Here is an 18389-nt window from a genome sequence, read left to right on the forward strand (position 1 = left end):
CCATTTCGTTTCCCCATCACCCCACCCCGCAGACAGTTTCCATACATATTTAACAAATTACCCTAATGTTCCATTTCATGTAAAGTATGTCCAAGTCCTCCAAACAGTCCAGATATTTCAAGCCATACCCAAACCAAATTCCAAGCCAGCAGAAGTCTGCCCAGTCTCTAGGGACTTGCAGGCCTGGCTTTGGTCCCAAAGTATGGAAGACGGACGGGTCGAGCAGGCCCAAAGCCCAGAGCAGAGAGAGCTTGGAGCTGCTGAGACCAGAGCCCGTTTCTACGTGTCACAGATGCAGTTTCTCAGTTGGCTCCTGGGCCAACCCTCAGCCTATGATTTCACACTCGACCACATCCTCAACTTGTGAATTAAAACTGTTTCTTGCATGCCCCTTATTGACAGGAGGCTCACTATCCATTTTTTCTTGCTTGCTGGCTCCTTCCCTCACCTGTTGATTCTCCCAGAGGCCTCTCTTTCTGCTCTGATCACGAGGACAAGGACAGTCTGGCCGCATGCCAAAGGGTCACCCCCATCCCTCAGGGCTCCTTTCACCCACCCAGCCCCTCCACTCATCGCCCCGCATTTCTGAGTCCCCTCAAAGTCCAGCTAGTAGTGGAATTTCCACTCTTGTTCCTAGAAGCTGACAGTGGTCTGTCAGCCCAGGAAGGCCCCCTGTTCGTGGAGCCTACCAAAAACCTACAGACCCTGCAAATCCCAGACGCAGTGCTGGCACAGCCCTCGGAGCATCTAGGACAGTAATGTGCACGCAAACTTTCATTTCCCAAGAACCTTCATTCTCTACCCCACTCCATTGTTTTAAGATGTCATTTATTAACTAGAAATTTGTTTTCCATGTTTAAAGAAATTACTCAAGGCCCCCAATAAGAGCCTGATCAGCAGTCATGAGATGGTACCCTCGCCAAAAGACTGGGCCAGCACAGAGCACTGAAACCGGCGGAAGTCTGGGTCCATGCATATTCACTCAGAGTATTTACTGAGGGTCTACACTGTGCCCCAGGTTCAGAAACCCAGTACACACAAGCATTTTCCATTAGGATTCTGTAATCCTGACAGTGGCTCAAAGTCCACCCCCCCATTACTGTCCTCGGGGACCTTTGGGGCTGCAGCACCTAGGGCAGGCCATTAGTTTAGCAATAAGGACCCTGCTGATGAGTCACACAAGTGGACACCTGTGATATAAATCCTTTGGCCTTCTGTCTCTCATCGCCCCCAAGGGCTCGGCTTCTTGGCCCTACCTCTGCTCTCTGCTGATCTAAAAGTGACCTGGTCTGAATGGAGATGAAAGGTTCTGCCTTCTCCTGGGTGCCGGGGACAGGCCTGTTGACAAAGCCACCAGCTGTCCCTAGCTGGAGCCAGGGAGACCAGCTCCTCCTGCACCACCCTCACTGGGAGAGCATTCCTGCCACGGACCCAGCCAGCAACAGAAGTCGGACCACCATAGAGGTCCGGGCCCAGGCTCCACTGGACTTCCCTCCTGGTCCAGCTGCCCACAGTAACAAGAGCCAGGGCACAAGACCTCAACCTGCACCAGTACCAGGCAGAAGGAGCATCACCTGGGGGTGAGGGTGATGGGGAGAGGGGACAAGTGTCCTCATAATTTCAACTGAAAATAACACCATGAGCTCAGTCACAGCAGGACTTTATAGAGACCTGTAGGTGAGACTCAGGCTAGGGGAGGAGAGTCAAATCCAAGTTCCACCACTTCTCACCTGCACAGCCTTTACCATCCTGTGCCTCAGTTTCCCCCTCGGTGAAATGTGGTTCATAGTAAAGCGGGAGAACTGAAGAAAATAATATATATAAAACAGTTAGCCCAGGGGCGCCTGGGTGGTTCAGTTGGTTAAGCGTCTCACTTCCGCTCAGGTCATGATCTCCCTGTTCGAGGGTTCGAGCTCCACATCAGGCTCTGTGCTGACAGCTCAGACCCTGGAGCCTGCTTGGGATTCTGTGTCTCCCTCTCTGCCCCTCCCCTGCTTGTACTCTGTCTCTCCCTCAAAAATAAGTAAACATTAAAAAACAAAGCAAAGCAATTAGCCCAGTGCCTGGCACATAGTAAACATGCAATAAATACTTGTTGAATATAAACATGCCACAGTTTACTGAGGTACCACAGATTTTCATCTCATCCTTATTCTAGAATATACTATATTTTTCCCATTTTACAGGTGAGGAAACTGAGGTGAGGGGAAGGTAAGGAACCAGCCCAAGGTCACAGAGCTGGGAAGTGACAGACATCCAGGTCAGTCTGCACCTCAAGACCAGGGGCAGGACTGCCTGAGGCCATTCTGAATGATTGGGGGCGGAGTGGGGGGGGGGGGGGAAGTACAGCGCTAGGGGTAGACAGGGGTGGGGTCCTGAATCCCCTGGGCCTAGCATGGCTCCTGGCTGACCCCTGTGCTCAATCCAGTTAAGAGCCAGGAGGCCAGTCCCCCGATTCCCATCCTGTCCCAGTGCCCCCTCCTCACCCCGTCCCAGGGTGTTAAAGAGCAGCGTTCAAAGCGGAGGCTCCACGCTCCCGAGAACCAGAGAGAGGAAGAGAGTTAGAGACCAGGCCGCTCTCACAGCCCCGAGAAAACCGGTCCGGCCGCCTCACCCTGCCCCAAGCGGGGACCCGGCCTCTAACCCCCTCCCTCGCCAGACAAAAGTTTCCCCTGTTCGGGAGTAGGGGAGGGGGAGGGGGCATTCCTCGTGAGTGACATTATCCGTGACCTACAGCTGCCGCGCTGCCCTCGCCCGCACCCCGGCCTGCCCCCAGCCCCAGCGCGGCCCCCCACCCCTTTGTCCTCCCACCCCCGTGCGCGGGGCCCGGCAGACTCGGCTCGCCCGCCCGGCGCCCGCCCGCACTAAACTTGCGCCGGCGGCCGCTTGGGCCCCGCGCGGCCTGCACGCCCGGCTCGGGCCCCGCCGGCCCGGCGACAGGGGACTGGCTGGCCCCGGCCCTCCCAGCCTCTTACCTGCCACGGCTGGGGCGCCCCCCGGGGGGAGGAGGCGCTCCCGGCGAGCCGCGGGACGCCTGGGTTTCCCCCCCGGCCGTGCGGGCGCCGCCGGGCTCTGGCCCCGGCCGGGGTTAACCCCTCGCCGGCCGCCTCCCGCCGCTCCCACCCCCGCTCCACGCCGCAGCCGCCGCCACCGCCCGCTCCGCCTCCCGCCCGCTGTCCCCCTCCCCCTCCCCCTCCCCCGCCCGGTGCCCAGCCCCCAGTCCCGGCCCCCGGCACCGCGCTGGGGCAGCTCGCAGTCCCCACCCCCCACCCCCACCCCCCCGCCCCGCGATCCCGCGGCGGGGAGGTGGGGGTCTCCCCGAGAGCTGGAAGTTGGGGCGCGCTGCCCCCGCACCCCGCAGGCCGGCGGCGCACAGAGGGGCGAGCCCGCGCGCCCAGGGCCCCCAGCCCGTCTCCCCTTCCCCTCGCTGGCCGCGGCGCCTACCTCCCGGAATCGCGGCCGTGGGAGCGGGGTTCGATCCCGTGATGGAGCGTGGGTGCCGGCCCGAGATCGGCTCCGGAGGCCCCGGCGGCCGGCGGGCGTGCGGCGAGCGCCCCGGGGCGGGGGCCGGGGCGGGACCGGGAGCTGCTATCGGGGCTGGATTTCTCGGCTTCCACCCGGATTCTCCCTCGGCTCTCCCGGCCGATTCGGTGCTGCTCGGCGACCACGTGACGCGGGCTGCCTTTGACCCCTGTCTCCGAGCGGGTAGGGGGCGGGGGCCGGAGGGGGTGTCAGATGCGGGACCCACGAGGGCCCCGGGCGGCTGCCGGGCGTCCTGGAGGCGGTGACCCCGGGGAAACAAAGCCCGGGGGAAGCCCACAAGTTATTCGGGGTCAAAGAGGGAACAGCGCTGGGGGTCGGAGAGGCTTCAGAGAAAACTAGGGAGACAAAGACCCGCGCCCGCCGCGCCTCCGGGGGCCCTGGGAGCGCCCTGGCCGGGCCCGAGGGGTCCTCCCGGCTCTGCCGCCGCTGGGCTTATGACAACTGTCCAGGGCCTCCCCGGACGGCTCCCCGACAATCAGGTCTCTGCCGGAGTGACCCCTCCTGGGCAGGCCTTCCCCACCCCACCCCACCCCACCTTTGCCCTGACTCTTGAAAACCCCTTTATTTCCTTTATCGTGATTATCTGGTTCATTTACTGGTCTCATTGTTTACTAGAATGTCATCTCCCCCAACAAGTTGTTCCCAGCGGAATCCCTAGCGCCTAGCACGTAACAGGCAGCTGAAGAGGTGGATGACCTTGTGCAGATTTCTTCTCCCACTGAGCCTCGGGTTCCCATCCCCAGTGTCATTTCAACCATCTCAAGGACCCTGCAAGTTAGGCCAGACTACAGTGGCCTTCCTCATGAAACAGATGGGGACAATGAGGCCCAGAGACATGGGATGATTTCTCGGAGGCTCATAGAGAGCTGAATAGAGGCTGCTCAGATCTGACTGACTAGGTAGGGGCTTTTTGGCGACCATGAACCATCCAGAACCAGGAGGGATGCGGCGGGGGGGGGGCTGGGGGGGGAGGGGTGAATTCGATTAGTGAGCCTTGAGGAGCTTGCTAATGAAGTATGTAACTAGGCCCCTCCCCTGGCGGTCCTGACTCTGTGGACCTGGGGTGGGGCTGGGGCAAATTTGGAAAACAGTAGATTGGTAGTTTCTTAAGAACCTTCTGAGGCTCAAGATTAACTGTAGGAACAAAGCTCAAAAAGCATACGAGCAGGGGGGCCTGGGTGGCTCAGTTGGTTGAGCATCCACTCTTGATGTCCACTCAGGTCATGATCTCATGGTTGTGAGATCGAACCCCACGTCCAGCTCACTGTGAGCTCGAACCTGCTTCAGATTCTCTCTCTCCCTCTCTCTCTCTCTGCCCCTCCCCTGCTTGTTCTCTCTCTCTCTCTCTCTCAAAATAAATAAATAAACTAAAAAAAAAAAAAAAAGTATATGAGCAACCAGAGCAGAGCCAAGAGAGGTAGAAAAGCCAAACCTGACATGTGAGAGTAGGATAGACTCACCCCAATCCCCCTAAAAACTAACTTTGTGCTGGGGGGAAGAGGTTTTCAGCCAGCCCATGCATGTTTCACAGGGGAAAGATGCTAAGCCCCACAAGGTGCTGGGGGATGGGACTGGGTTCCTGACTCCTAGCTGTGCCCAAGTGACAGCTTTGGGCGGAGTATCATCAGACAGGAAGGAGCCTAATCGTGGTGGTCACAGGCCCAAATTGCAGGCCCCATTCAAAGATGGGCTTGTGACTTCTTAGTGCATACTCCAGCCCTGCCACTCGTAAATCAGCATCTACCAGCAAATTATCCTTTATCATCTATGTTCCTGTGGTCAATGATCTAAAAGTCCTTGAATATGCTCTGAGTCTTAGGCAGGTTAAATAAGCCCCCCTAGAATCTTACTCATGCTAATCTCTGCTTTAGAAGGCCACTTCCAGGGCACCTGGTTCAGCATCTGACTTTGGCTCAGGTCACCATCTCATGGGTTGTGAATTCAAGCCCCACATCGAGCTCTGTGTGCTGACAGCTTGGAGCCTAGAGCCTGTTTTGGATTCTGTGTCTCCCTCTCTCTCGGCCTCCCATCCCCCACCCCCCGCCCTGTCCCGTCATGCTCTCTCTCTCTCCCTCCAAAATAAATAAACATTAAAAAATTTTTTTTCAATGTTTATTTCTTTTTGGGAGACAGTGAGAGACAGAGCATGAGTGGGGGAGGGGCATGGAGAGAGGGAGACACAGAATCCAAACCAGGCTCCAGGCTCTGAGCTGTCAGCACAGAACACCACGCAGGGCCTGACCTCATGAACCGTGAGATCATGACCTGAGCCGAAGTCAGACGCTTAACTGACTGTGCCACCCAGGTGCCCCAAGTATTTTTTTTTTTAAACAATTTTTTTTTTTCAACGTTTATTTATTTTTGGGACAGAGAGAGACAGAGCATGAACGGGGAAGGGGCAGAGAGAGAGGGAGACACAGAATCGGAAGCAGGCTCCAGGCTCTGAGCCATCAGCCCAGAGCCTGATGCGGGGCTCGAACTCACGGACCGTGAGATCGTGACCTGGCTGAAGTCGGACGCTTAACCGACTGCGCCACCCAGGCGCCCCAAGGTGCCCCAAGTATTAAAAAACAATGTTAGAAGACGATTTCCACCCACCTGAGGTCCTGTGAACATCTTCACTGTGCCAGGCACTGAGCTCCTGTACCGGTAAGGGAGAAGCAGGGGTGAAAGACACATGGGTCTGCAGTCAAGTGGACGAGCATGTTCTGAGACAATCTGCATGTCCCTCCTGTGTCCAGGAGGGATTGCCTGCTAGGGAGGACCAGGGCAAGGGCTATGGCCCATAGTAAGAGGGGAATAGAATGAGGGAGCTTTGGGGAGAGGCAGCCTGGGAGCAGGAGCAGGATGAACGGGTAGGATTGGGGCGGGCAGAAGGACACATTCAGCACGAGGAACAACCCGTGCAAAGGCCACATAGACCGTGCTCAGGAAAAGCTGAGTGTTGCCTGGGCGGGAGGCAGGGGGCAGGAGGAGAAGGCGGAGGAAGCAGGAAGGAAGAAATGAGCAAGAAAACTGGAGAGGTGGGTTAGGAGCAAATGATAGGTGACCTCTTGGGGGAAGCTCCACGGATCAGACATTATCTTGAGGACCTGGTGGAGAAGACGGCTGTAAGCAGGTAGAAGAGGTGATAAGAGCCATGCTGTGGGAGGGTTGAGGGGAAGGGTGGCCAGTCAGGTCACAAAGCCATCCTCCTGACCAAGCTGATGGAGATCTGGCATCTCATCATTGGAGCTGCAGGTCCAAAGCGTTTGGGGGGCAGCAGTGAGCTGGGGTAACTCCCCATCATGGGTGGCTACCTCTTCCGACGCTTCCCAAGTCTTCAGAGTTGCTGTTCACCAAGCTGTCCCCAAGGCCCTCCAACTCATTGTCACCCAGAAAGCCTCCCAGGAGGCAAGGCCCAGGGCCCAACCCAGAAGATTTGCCTCCATGGAACTGGGTGAAGCTGAGGACCTGCGTTTCCAACCACACCCCAGGAAGTCCTGAGGAAGGCGGTCCAGATACCCTCCTCCTCCATCCCCTCAGGACCCACCCACACCTCCCAGAGCTTTGGGGACTTTCTTTGTGCTGACAATTCCCCCAGACCCAGACCCCCTCCTCCGCCCCAGGTGGCCTCTCCTCCGCCCACTTGACATGTCCCTGGGCTGTCCGAAGGTCACCTTTATCCAACTCCGCAAGTCAGAGCCAGATCTTCTTCTCCTCCTCCTCCTCTTCCTCCTCCTGTGTCCCCAATTCACATGTCTAGTCCAGAAATCTGACACCAGCCCCTTGTCCCCATACCCCCTTCACGAGCAAGTCCCATTGGCTCTGCCTCCAGATTTGTTTTTAACCTAACAACCCCATTTCTTCTTCTGCACCACTGCCACCCTAGTCCAAGCAGCTCTTTTGTCCCTACCGTGGTCCATGTTCACAGCCTGTTAATTGCTCTCTCTCTCCCTCCCTCCCTCCCGCTTTGCTCCCTCTGATGCAACCTCATCATGCTCATTTCTTCCTTGAAATTACCAATGGCTTCCCATGGATCTTAGGATAAATTCCCTGCCTTGATGTCCAGCCTCACCTCTTATCCTAAATAAGCAATGTCCCACCTTCCCCTTTACCTGACTAAGTCCTTGATAACAGTGCGGACTCAGCCAGACTGCCTGGGTTTGAATGCTGGCCTTTCCACTTATAAGCTATGTGACCTTGGTCCTATTTGTCAACCTTTCTGTGCTCAGTTCCCTCACCTCTAAAATGGGGGCAACAATAGCATTGTGCTTTACAGGGCTGTTGTGAGTATTAAGTGAGTTAATTACATAAAGCCCTCAGGGTGGTGTCTACCACAGGGTGGACATTATTTAAATGTTAAGTATTAATTAGGGTACTTTAAGTCTCAGGCTAAATTCCATCTCTTGCGGGGCTTTCCCTTGACCCCTAATCCAGACCAGGCTTGCGGGTCTACATGTCTCACCCCCTCTTCATCACCCTTGTAGTTACTTGTCCTCTGCCCATCTCTCCCCCTAGAGTGTGAGCTCTGTGTGGGCAGGCCCTTGTTGGTCTCACGTCCCTCAGAGCCCCACCACCCTGCACAGTGTCAGACGTGGGGTAGGCAGCCCGCACAGAGTCACTAACCAAACAGATGAGCTGAAATTCAGTAGACGCAGGACCAAATAGAGAGACTGTCTACCTATGAAAAGTTCATCAACGGCACTTTATTCATTTATTTATTTGACATTTTTAGTACCTCTCCTATAGTCTTCCTCATGCCATCCTTATGGGGGAGGACAGGAGAGGAGGGACACAGAGACGAGCAAGACAGATATGGCCCCTGCCCCTGAGGAATGCATAGTCCACGGCAGAGAGGACGAGTACATGCCTCGGAAGATACAACGCAGGGTAACCATGTGGTTACACTGGCCTGTAACAATCTTGTTTTGCGGCAGGTCTTTGGAACAATGAAAGTGAAAAGTAACTGAAAGCAGACACAGTTGCCAGAATCCCCAGTTCCTAGCAAGGTTGTCTTTAGAGCATTCAGGCTCTAAATGTCCTAAGGGCATTCAGGCCACCTCCTCTTTTTCTGTCTGGAGACCTCCTATTCAGTCTTCAAGGCCCCTTAAGCAACACCTCCTCCGGGAAGTCATCTTGCCTCTGCCAAGGCTCTTTAAGGGCCCCAGTCATGGCTCTAGTGAGTTTTCTCGGACTACAGGGGGATTTGTCAAGGACAATCCAAATTTCATGTCATTTGCTTCTTTAAAAAAATACAAGGTGATTCAATGAATGTGTAACTACATGTGATTTCATGTTTGGACTTCAGGGGAGGCAGAAAATAGCCTCTGTCAGGCCACGTGACCTGATTTGTGGTTTGGAGAATACAGTCACCGTAATTACAACACTGACCACATGGTGTAACAGTTTCCTCTCTCTCTGTCTCTCTCTCACGCACACACACACACACACGCATGCACACATGCACGCACTTGCACGCGCGCACACACACACATACATTGAGTGCTTCCTGGCAGATCTTGATATCTCTCAAATAAATAAAGGAAAAAATCTGTGAAATGGGCAGATTATCCATGCTTCAGATGGACAATGGATATAGAATGTTCTGGGAACCAACCAAAGACTGTCTGTCTGAGATGGGATATAGGAGCAATTAACAGCAATTAATTAATTACTTGCCCTGGTGCGTGCCACCCACTTTCTGTTTGTTACTCAGCAACCCAGACAGCATGAAGCTCAGAGAGGCGAAGCACCTTCCCCGAGGTCGCCCAGACAGGAGTAGCTGAGGAGAGTTCAAATCCAGGTCCATCCAACTAAAGGACTGTGTTCTTGTCACTCTCCACCCCACCTCCCTGGTGCCGAGGGGCCATGAGCCCCCACACTGTCCAAGCCCACCTAGGTTCTGTGCTCCCTTCCCTCACTGCCGGGGTGGGGGGGCTTTCTTACTCCTCCCTGTTGTACACCCACTTTCACTGATGCTGCAACTGGTTTTCAAAGCAGTTCCATCTCTGGGGCCAGTTTCCTGTTTTGGGCAGAGCCTGAAGATCCATATCGCCCCTTCCCCAGACTGTCCCTCACTCTCAGGAGCCGCCGCTGGCCGCTGGCTCACCCAGCACAATCCCTTTCCAGGGCAGCACTTCTCCTTTGTTTTGGAAAGCATTTTCTCATTCTGGAAACCGAGTGCTGGGCACCACATAGCAGTCCTGAGAGGTAGACACAGTGGAGATTTTTCACTCCCCTTTTGCAGATGAGAAAGTGGAGATGTGGCTAACCTGTAGGAGGTCCCCATGGCTGGCAAAGGAGCAGAGCTGAGGCTAAACGTGATCTTTGGGCCACCTGCCTGCTTTCTTCTTGTTGACCCTGTGGACCCATAGAACAGCTAGAATGGGAAAGGAGGGAAAGGAGGGTGAACATCTTCACAATGCGGAAGAGGTAAAGGGTTCTGCAAACAAATGTAAATCGCTTAATTTCTTTTTTTTTTCTGTGTTCATTGTGATGCACCAATTACAACCTGGTGAAAGAAAAAACGCGCGCGCGCGCGCGCGCACACACACACACACACACACACACACACACACAGGTGGTCTCTAAATGATGTTACTGCAAGAGCTCAAAGTCGCCTGAGGGCAGGGCAGGGTCCAGGGTTGAGTTGAAGCCTGGCAAGCGGAGTGGAAGGCTCAGCCGTCAGAGTGGCAGGTGCCAAGGGCCTGGAGGGACTGTTCTTTCCCAAACCTCTTGGCTGCAGCTGCCAGCTGCCGGTCAGAGGTACTCTGCCTGGCCTTGCCCCTTCCCCCAGGCCATTTCTCATCCATTCCTCCACTGTCTGGCCTCCTCATTCTTCAATCCTCTTCAATTGATCCCCTGGAGCTAAATACTTTTAACATCACTCAATCAAAAGATTACATTAATCAGGGGCACCTGGGTGGCTCCAGTCGGTTAAGTGGCTGACTTTGGCTTAGGTCATGATCTCACGGTTCAGGAGTTCAAGCCCCGTGTCAGGCTCTGTGCTGACACCTGGGAGCCTGGATCCTGCTTTGGATTCTGAGTCTCCCTCTCTCTCTGTCCCTCCCCTGCTCATGCTCTCTCTCTCTCTCTCTCACACACACACAAACATTTTTTAAACAAGATTACACTAATCAAAGTGGGGGGGGGCATTTCTCTATAAGATTTCCAACAATTATCCTAGTTCATTCTCATCACCCCCCACCCTGGGGGTGGGGTTAAGCATTATAATGCCCATTCTTTAGCTAAAGAAACTGAGACTGCGGGCCCCAGTAGAAGCCCACCCCCCCCCCGCCCCACACATACCCCCCACATAAAGCTGGGAGGGATGGTCTAGGTCTAGGTCACCTGGTCTGGAGGCTGCTGTCCCGTTTTCCTTGGTCCCCACCATTTCATACACATGCCCAGTCCACTTCATCATTCGCATTATGGGCCCCCTTGGCATCTTAGTTTATTTCCTGAACTAGTCCTAATCTGCCTCCTTCCAGAAATGGAGAAACTGAGGCCCAGGGAGGGGCAGAGCCCTGCCCCCATCACCTCTGATGTAGCACAGCCAGGACGACCTGGGAGGGCCCTGCCAGGCAGCCGTCCCCAGTGCCCCGCTGCACACGGAGCAGAAGCTGAGGAAGTGGCACTAACTAGCCGGGCAAGGACGCCCAGGACCAAGTGTTGACATCATTCCTGGGCCCTTGCGGATGCGCCAGCACGGGGAGCGGGGCAGAGCTGACCTGGTGGGAAGCTGGCTCCGTGACGGGCATGATGGTCTGGGGCTATCTGCTCCAACAGGCACGGAAGTTTTATCATTCCGAGGCCCCTCTTCACAGGGACCTGCCTGGGCTGGGTCTGTCCTGAGATGGTGCGGGGCTGGGGGAGGGAAGAGTGAGGGACCCTTTGGAACTCTTTGGAGTTCCCTCTCTCTCTAGCATACACTCCCATCCCCAGAGGCTAACCCACAGGTTGCCCTCAGCCAGCTGCCCCACCCTCACAGCCCTCCCGCCACTGACCCCTCTACTCCAGGCAGCCTGGGCCCCTCAGGACCTGAGCACAAACATCCTTTCTGCCCAGGATTCCCTCACCTCCACTTCTTCACAACTCTAATTCCCCACCCCTTCCTTCAAGTCCCACCTCCTGCAGGAAGCCTTCCCTGACTGACCTCTGGTCTTCCGCCTCTGAATTGCTGGGGCCCTCTGAGTCATTGCCACTTAGTCCTGCCTTGGAATTCCTGATTCGGTTGGGGAAAAGGCCTCTTCCTTCTTCCTCTCAGAGTCTCACTTTTCAAGCAGATCTGGGGCACTCTAAATGGATCCCCTGATTCCTGTGCCACACCACGCCCCAGTACCCATGGTCACCCACCCCCCCATCTTCCTGGAGCTGAAAACAGGGCAGAGTCGAGACCATGAGGTACAGGCAGTTATCCAGATGGACAGACAGGATAATCTACAAATTAGAGGCTGGAAGGACTCCCCCCCACCTCTGTTATTGGGACCCCAGGAACAGTTCTGAGGGATGGGGAAGCAGAGAGGGTCATCTGGACCTGAAGGTCCCTGCTTGGGGCGGTCCTTGAAGCCCATCTTTAGGAACAGTTGTCAAAGTAGTCCCTGCAGCCTGTAGGCCAACAGCCTGGGAAGGGGAGGGACAGGACCCAGAGTCCTTACCTTTCATGGGGAGGAGGATGCAGACTTGTCTGGAAGGCCCTGGAAGGTGCTCTGGGAACCAATCTCAAAGGTCGAAAAAGCTGCAGGGGGTAGATCTCACCCAACATGGAGAAACTAATCATTCGAGGAGCCCAGCAGCCTTGGCCCCAGGGCGCTTTCTGCCAGGTGATGGGAAGGGGTGGGCAGAAACTCATCAGCACTGGTCAGGGTTGAATAGAAGGGTCCCTACTCTGGGTGGGAGAAAGACCAGGAGTCTTCTCCAATTCTTCTAGGCTAGGTTCTGAGAGTTAGTGTCTAAGATTCAAATAAGCGATGTAAAGATCTGGAAATCTGGTTCTAGAATTCTATCACTTTAAGGTTCTGAAATGCCACAATTTCATGAGTCTGAGATTTTTTAAAAATTTTTTTAGGGGCGCCTGGGTGGCTCAGTTGGTTGAGGGGCCGACTTCGGCTCAGGTCATGATCTCTCGGTCCGTGAGTTCGAGCCCCGTGTCGGGCTCTGTGCTGATGGCTCAGAGCCTGGAGCCCACTTCTGTTTCTGTGTCTCCCTCTCTCTCTGCCCCTCTCCCGTTCGCACTCTGTCTCTCTCTGCCTTTCAAAAATGAATAAATGTTAAAAAAAAACAAAATTTTTTTTTTAATTTTTTAAATTTTTTTTTTTTTTTTGAGAGACAGAGACAGAGACAGAACGTGAGCAGGGGAGAGGCAGGGAGAGAGGGAGACACAGAATCTGAAGCAGACTCCAGGCTCTGAGCTGTCAGCACAGAGCCTGACATGGGGCTCAAACCCACCAACCGGGAGATCATGACCTGAGCCAAAGTCAGACGCCTAACTTACTGAGCCACCCAGGCACCCCTCATGAATCTGAGATTTTTAAATATTATGATTCTTAGGTTCTGGAACAGTTCTGTCCATTAGAAATATAATGCGAGCCACAAATCAAATTTAAAATTTTCTAGTAGCCACATTTAAAAAAATACAAAGAAACACGTGAACTTAATTTTAGTAATACATCATATGAACTCAATATACCCAAACCATTTGCATTTTGACATGCAATTATATAAAGAAACTATTATTGAGATGTTTTAAATTCTTTTGTACTAAATCCCAAATCCACGGTACTTCACATCTACAAGCACATCTCAATTCCGACTGGCCATATTTCAAGTGCTCACTAGCCACACGTGGCCAGCGGCTACAGTGTTGGACAGCAGTTTAGAGATCTAAAATCTATGCCTCGTTTTGCTACAACTCTAGGAGGTGGTGCCTCAGAGATTCTAGAATTCGGCAGCATACTCTGGTTCTGTAATGTTATAATGGTGATTCCACCAGATTAAAACGCTTCCCTGAGTCTACCCCAAGTCTGTTTCTGGATTAAGGCTCCCGCCCCACCCCGATGTCTTTTGTGTGGAAAGAAATCCAGGCCCCTGCAGAGTCCCCAAACTCTGCAAGGAGCCCTCCCCTCAGCTGCCCCCTCCATCTGGCCCAGCCAGTGGAAGAGGGGTGGGCGTGCCCATGTGCCCAGGGTGCTGGCCTTCCTGCGTGGAGCTGCCGCACCAGCCATCCCTCCAGCTCATCATCTCTCCATCCGTGCGCACAAGCCTGGAAGTGAGACTCCTGCCTTTGAATCTTCCTGGGGAGGGGGCATGCCCCTGCCTCCCTCCCTTGGTTTCTGTCCACCCCAGAGAGAGCATCTGGGGACTGCTGCCGCAGACGGAGCTGGGAAGTGTGGTTAAAACCCCAGATGGGGTCCGCCGAGGGTGGAACTGGTCTCCATTTGCTGGAGCCTGAAGCCTGGAGCCCCGGAGGAGGGCAGAAGTCAGAAACCTGCCATCTGGGGCTGGAAGACCTGGAAGGGCTCTCTGAGGTCATGTGATGTATCCCTTGAGTTGTGCAGATGAGGAAACTGAGGCTGGAGAGCAGAAAGGGTTTCCCAATCGAGGCATAAGTGTTGTGCTCCGCCAGAAGGATGCCTTCTGGTTAACCACAGGGTCCCTCTTCCTACTCCCAAATTCCCCCTCCTGTCTCCGCCTGTGGGGAAAGTGAAAGTACAAACCCAGCATGGCGAGACATCGGGAAAGCTGCGGGAAGGCCCCACAGTTGTTTCCTCCACGTGAATGGCTTCTTGGCTCATGCCAGGCTCAGAGACCCCCGGACTCCAACCTTGCCCCCAGGCTCTCGGGTCCTTCAGAGGGTCTGGGGAATGGGGACTTAGGTACAGGCGGGAGTCTGGGCAAGGCAGAAGCTGGAGCTGGACAGTGAGGGGCTTGGTCAACATCGATCTGCCCCCGCTCTGCCCTCCACTTCAAAGTGGTTGTGCAGCCACGGTCCCACTTTATCCTCCCGAGAGTGCAAGAGGAAAGGTGGACAGGACTTGCCAATAGCACATAAACTCCCAGCCCAAATGCCATGCAGAGAGCCTGCTGCTGGAGCTTTGTGACTATTCCGTTTTCTACAGGTGGGGAAACTGAGGCCCAAAGAGCCACTATGACCTGTCTCAGGTAACAGAGCCAGAGGGAGTCCCTGGGGGAATGATTGGTTCCACACACATCCCGGGAGCCTCCCACCTTGCTCCACTCCCAAGCACCCAGACGCTCTGCAGCTGAAGAGACAAACATCAGGAGTCACCCGCAGCCACATTTTCCATGGGCTGCTTTCCAGTCTGGGTTTCCCCTCTGAGGAAAGCCCCAAGGTTGTTCTGCATGGTCAGGAGAACCAGAGAGGAAATGACAAAGATCCTGCTACAGAGGGCAACAGAACACAGCCCAACCTTTGGCCTCTAGGGATGTGGCTGTGCCGAAGTGGGGGCAGGGGCCAGGTGTTGAGGGGAAGGGCAGCAGGAAGGTAGACCCGGAATCTAGATTTGGAAAAGCACACATTTTGGAGGCAGGTGGACCTGGGTTTGAGTCCCAGCGCTGCCACTGAGTTGCTGCGTGCTTTTGTGTCTGTGACTTCACCCAGACTCCCTCTGCTGTTAGCTGGCTAATGCCCATCTCCGGGGTAGTGGGAATCTGCCCAGAGTCAGTGCTGAATAAATGTGAGTTCTCGCTCAAATGCCCTTCCAGGAACCAAGCAGTCCTGGGGTCCCCCATCTGCCACCCTTCGCTGCCATAAATATGCTCCATAAATACTTACTGAGTAAATGAATGAATGAATGATTATTGTCAACCAAAACTATAGCAAAATATAGAGGAGGGCTAGTCTATCAGGACATCTGACAGACCGTCACAGCGTGCTGAGTGGTCTCGTCTTTTAAGGAATATAATAACAGCAAATGTTGTGAAAGCACTCACTGTCTGTCAGGCTTTGCTAAGAACCTTAGAGTGTTTAGTTTTCCCAGCGGCACTCAGAAGGAGTAACGTGTTCTAGATGAGGAAACTGAGGCACAGAGAGGCTAAATAGTCCTGAGGTCACATTGCTGGTTGTGGCCGTTCCTAGGCATAGATCCAGAGCTCACAGACTTCACTCAGGGATGACAGAGGGCCCTTTCGCTCTCTCTTCCAGGTTCCCCTGGCCAGATCTCCTCTACGGGGGAGGGGCTCCCCTTCCCAGGCTGGTGCTGGTGCTGCTTAGGGATCCCCATGAGTTTTGGAGGCACCTGCCAATCAGCTGCTGGGAGTGTCCGTGAGAGAGAAGTGGGGGTCTTTCCACGCCAACCCTGTCCCCTGGGACCCTTGGTCAGAGACTAATTGTCATAGCTTTCTGGCTGCTTGCTGACCCGAGGGAGGCAGGAAGCAAGGCCACCAGGGATTTGGGCTCCGGCTTCTTTGTCCTCCCTCAGCTCATCCTCTCCCTCCCCTGCTGCAGTTTCTGGACCTTCCTCTTCCTTGCCCAGAAGCAGACCCTGAACTTGAGTTTCGCTCTCAGGGCAGACTTTCCAGCAAGGGCGCAAAATAACTCAGGGCTGGAATCCAGGAACTAGGTTCAATGCGCTGCAATAACCCAAGGGTCCTTTTCTCTCCAGGTGGGCAGATTTGTAGAAAACCTGCCCCAAATGGTCAGGAGTGTGCCAACAGCTCATGTGCACACATATCAGTTTACAGAGAAGCTTCAGTGATCATGCGGTTTCATCCAGACCACCCCGGTTAGAAATGTGTTAGATTGCTATCACTCCAATTTAAGAGAAGAGGAAACCGAGGCCCAGGAGGGTTAAATGCTGGTTCATGATTATGCAGACATTTAGAGGCAGAAGCGAATGTTTACCCAAGGCTCCAGAGATTGTATGATAATGATAACTATTGTTGCAAATATTTACCAAGCTCTGGCTCGGCCAGGAGTTCTTCTCTTACCTCATTTAATCCCCTCAACAAATTTAAGTGGTGACCCCCATTTTGTAGATGCAGAAACTGAGGCTCAGAGGAGCAAATCACCTACTCAAAGTTCAGTTATTTACATCCACTAGACAGAGTCAGATTAGAACTCAAGTCTGTCTGGCTCTAAAGTCTCAAATCATACAGGCGAGACAGACCTACCTCCGCCTGGGGTGAAGGAGTCCCCCTGTTTCCCAAAGTGGGGCCTGGGATGAGCCTGGCCTCACTCCCTGCATGGTGCTGCTTCAGGCCTGGTACACACAGGTTCTGGAAGCCCCTCAGGCAACAAGCCCTGGGAAATGTAGCAGGGGCCGCAGGACTTTGGGGGGTGTTGGTTGGGGCCACATCTTCATGTGAGCCCTCCACACATAACAGCAGCCCCTGGTCTAAGCTAACGTGGCCTGAATGTGACAGCCTCACTGATCAGCTCGCACATGTGTGCACGTGGCTTCCTTCCTTCCCTCCTTCCCTTCTTCCTTCCTTCCTCCCTTCCCTCCCTCCTTCTTTCCTTCCTTCACCAAACACCAGCCCAGTGGCCCTCGTATTTTTTACACAGACATTCACTTCTTTTGCCGACCTTCCCAGCCAAGAATAGTTACATACTTTGTGGAGTCCAGTACAAAATCAAGATGCAGAACCTCTTGTTCAAAAATTAAGAATTTCAGGGAGCTCCTGGGTGGCTCAGTCAGCTGAGCATCTGACTCTTGATTTGGGCTCAGGTCATGATCTCATGGTTCATGAGTTCGAGCCCTGCTTGGGGCTCCATGCTGATAGTGTGGAGCCTGCTTGGGATTCTCTCTCTCTCCCTAGCTCTCGGCCCGTCCCCCACCCCGGCTACCCCCTCCCCCCACTCTCTATCAAAATATAAATAAACTTAAAGAACATAAAGTTTACCGGTGTCTTTCTAAAAAATTAAGAATTTCAAGACAGTGAGAGCAGAGCACCCTAGTAGGTGTGGGGCTGGTGTGCATGCACGGGGTGGGGGAGGGCACGGCCATGCACCAGCTCATCTTGCCCCTTCTCCATCTAGCTCTCCCCTCCCGTCACAGGGCCCCCTTACCCTCCTTTCTCATCCTCCAACATTCTAAGCTTTTTCCCACCTCAGGGCTTTTGTAAAGGCTGTCCTCCCCGCAGACCATTTTCCCATCATTCAGGTCTCCGCCCAAACGCCACCTCCTCGGGGAGGCCTCCCTGGTCCCCCAGTCTAAAGTGGTCCCCCACATGACTCTGTATCATAGCTGCTAATTATCCCTACTTAATGTGCACCTCAGTCTGTGACCTCGCGTGTACTTCTCAGTTTGCTGTTTATTATCCGTCCTCCCCGCTTGGATGTTGGTTCCAAGGGCAGGGCCCGAGTCTCTCTTGCTCAGCATTGAATCCCTGGGGCCCAACCCAATGCTTGGCACCCAGTAGGTGTTCGATAACCATTTGTAAAACAGTGAATGAATGAATACCTGAATGGACATAAACACCCTAATACACACCCACACCCACATGTTTTCCCGCCCTCCTTCTGCAACCCAGACAAGGGGTGCTCCCCCAATATCCTGGTGCCCCAGACATCCCAACACAAGGATCTGCCGAGACCCCGACCCATCTGCAGGATGCTGAGGCCTCAAAACAAGGACACACAGAAGTGGCAAGGCATGAGAGGGGGAAGGAGGAAAAGAGGAAGGGAGAGATGGAGACAGAGGAAGGAGAGAAGAGGTAGACAAAGAGGGGAGAACAAGTTAAACTTGGTGATAATCCCGTGTCTTCTCTTTATTAGTGAAACTAATAATTACTATTAATACCTGGCCCCTCCCTGGCCCTTTCATCCAGGCTGGTGGGGAAGTTTTGAAGATGAAAGTCAAGGTGGAGGGGGGGCGCCTCTCGGATGCAGTTTCCAGGGCTTC

General features: G+C 54.2%; 1 protein-coding gene across 3 annotated transcripts in view; it reads right to left on the bottom strand.

The window, feature by feature from the left end:
* Window positions 1–3540, bottom strand: part of NDST1 (N-deacetylase and N-sulfotransferase 1) — a 62923-nt gene extending 59383 nt beyond the window's left edge. Inside the window, exon 1 of one of the 3 annotated variants that reach the window (XM_030329320.1) lies at window positions 3445–3540. The gene's annotated coding sequence lies outside the window, so the exon portion shown is untranslated. Of the gene's footprint in view, window positions 1–2975; window positions 3074–3444 lie in introns of those variants that run through there. The other 2 variants (XM_030329328.1, XM_030329312.1) reach the window with 2 other exon arrangements.
* Window positions 3541–18389: the final 14849 nt, after the last annotated feature.

This window comes from Lynx canadensis, chromosome A1 (assembly GCF_007474595.2).
Source record: "Lynx canadensis isolate LIC74 chromosome A1, mLynCan4.pri.v2, whole genome shotgun sequence".
NCBI classification, from domain to species: Eukaryota; Metazoa; Chordata; class Mammalia; order Carnivora; family Felidae; genus Lynx; species Lynx canadensis.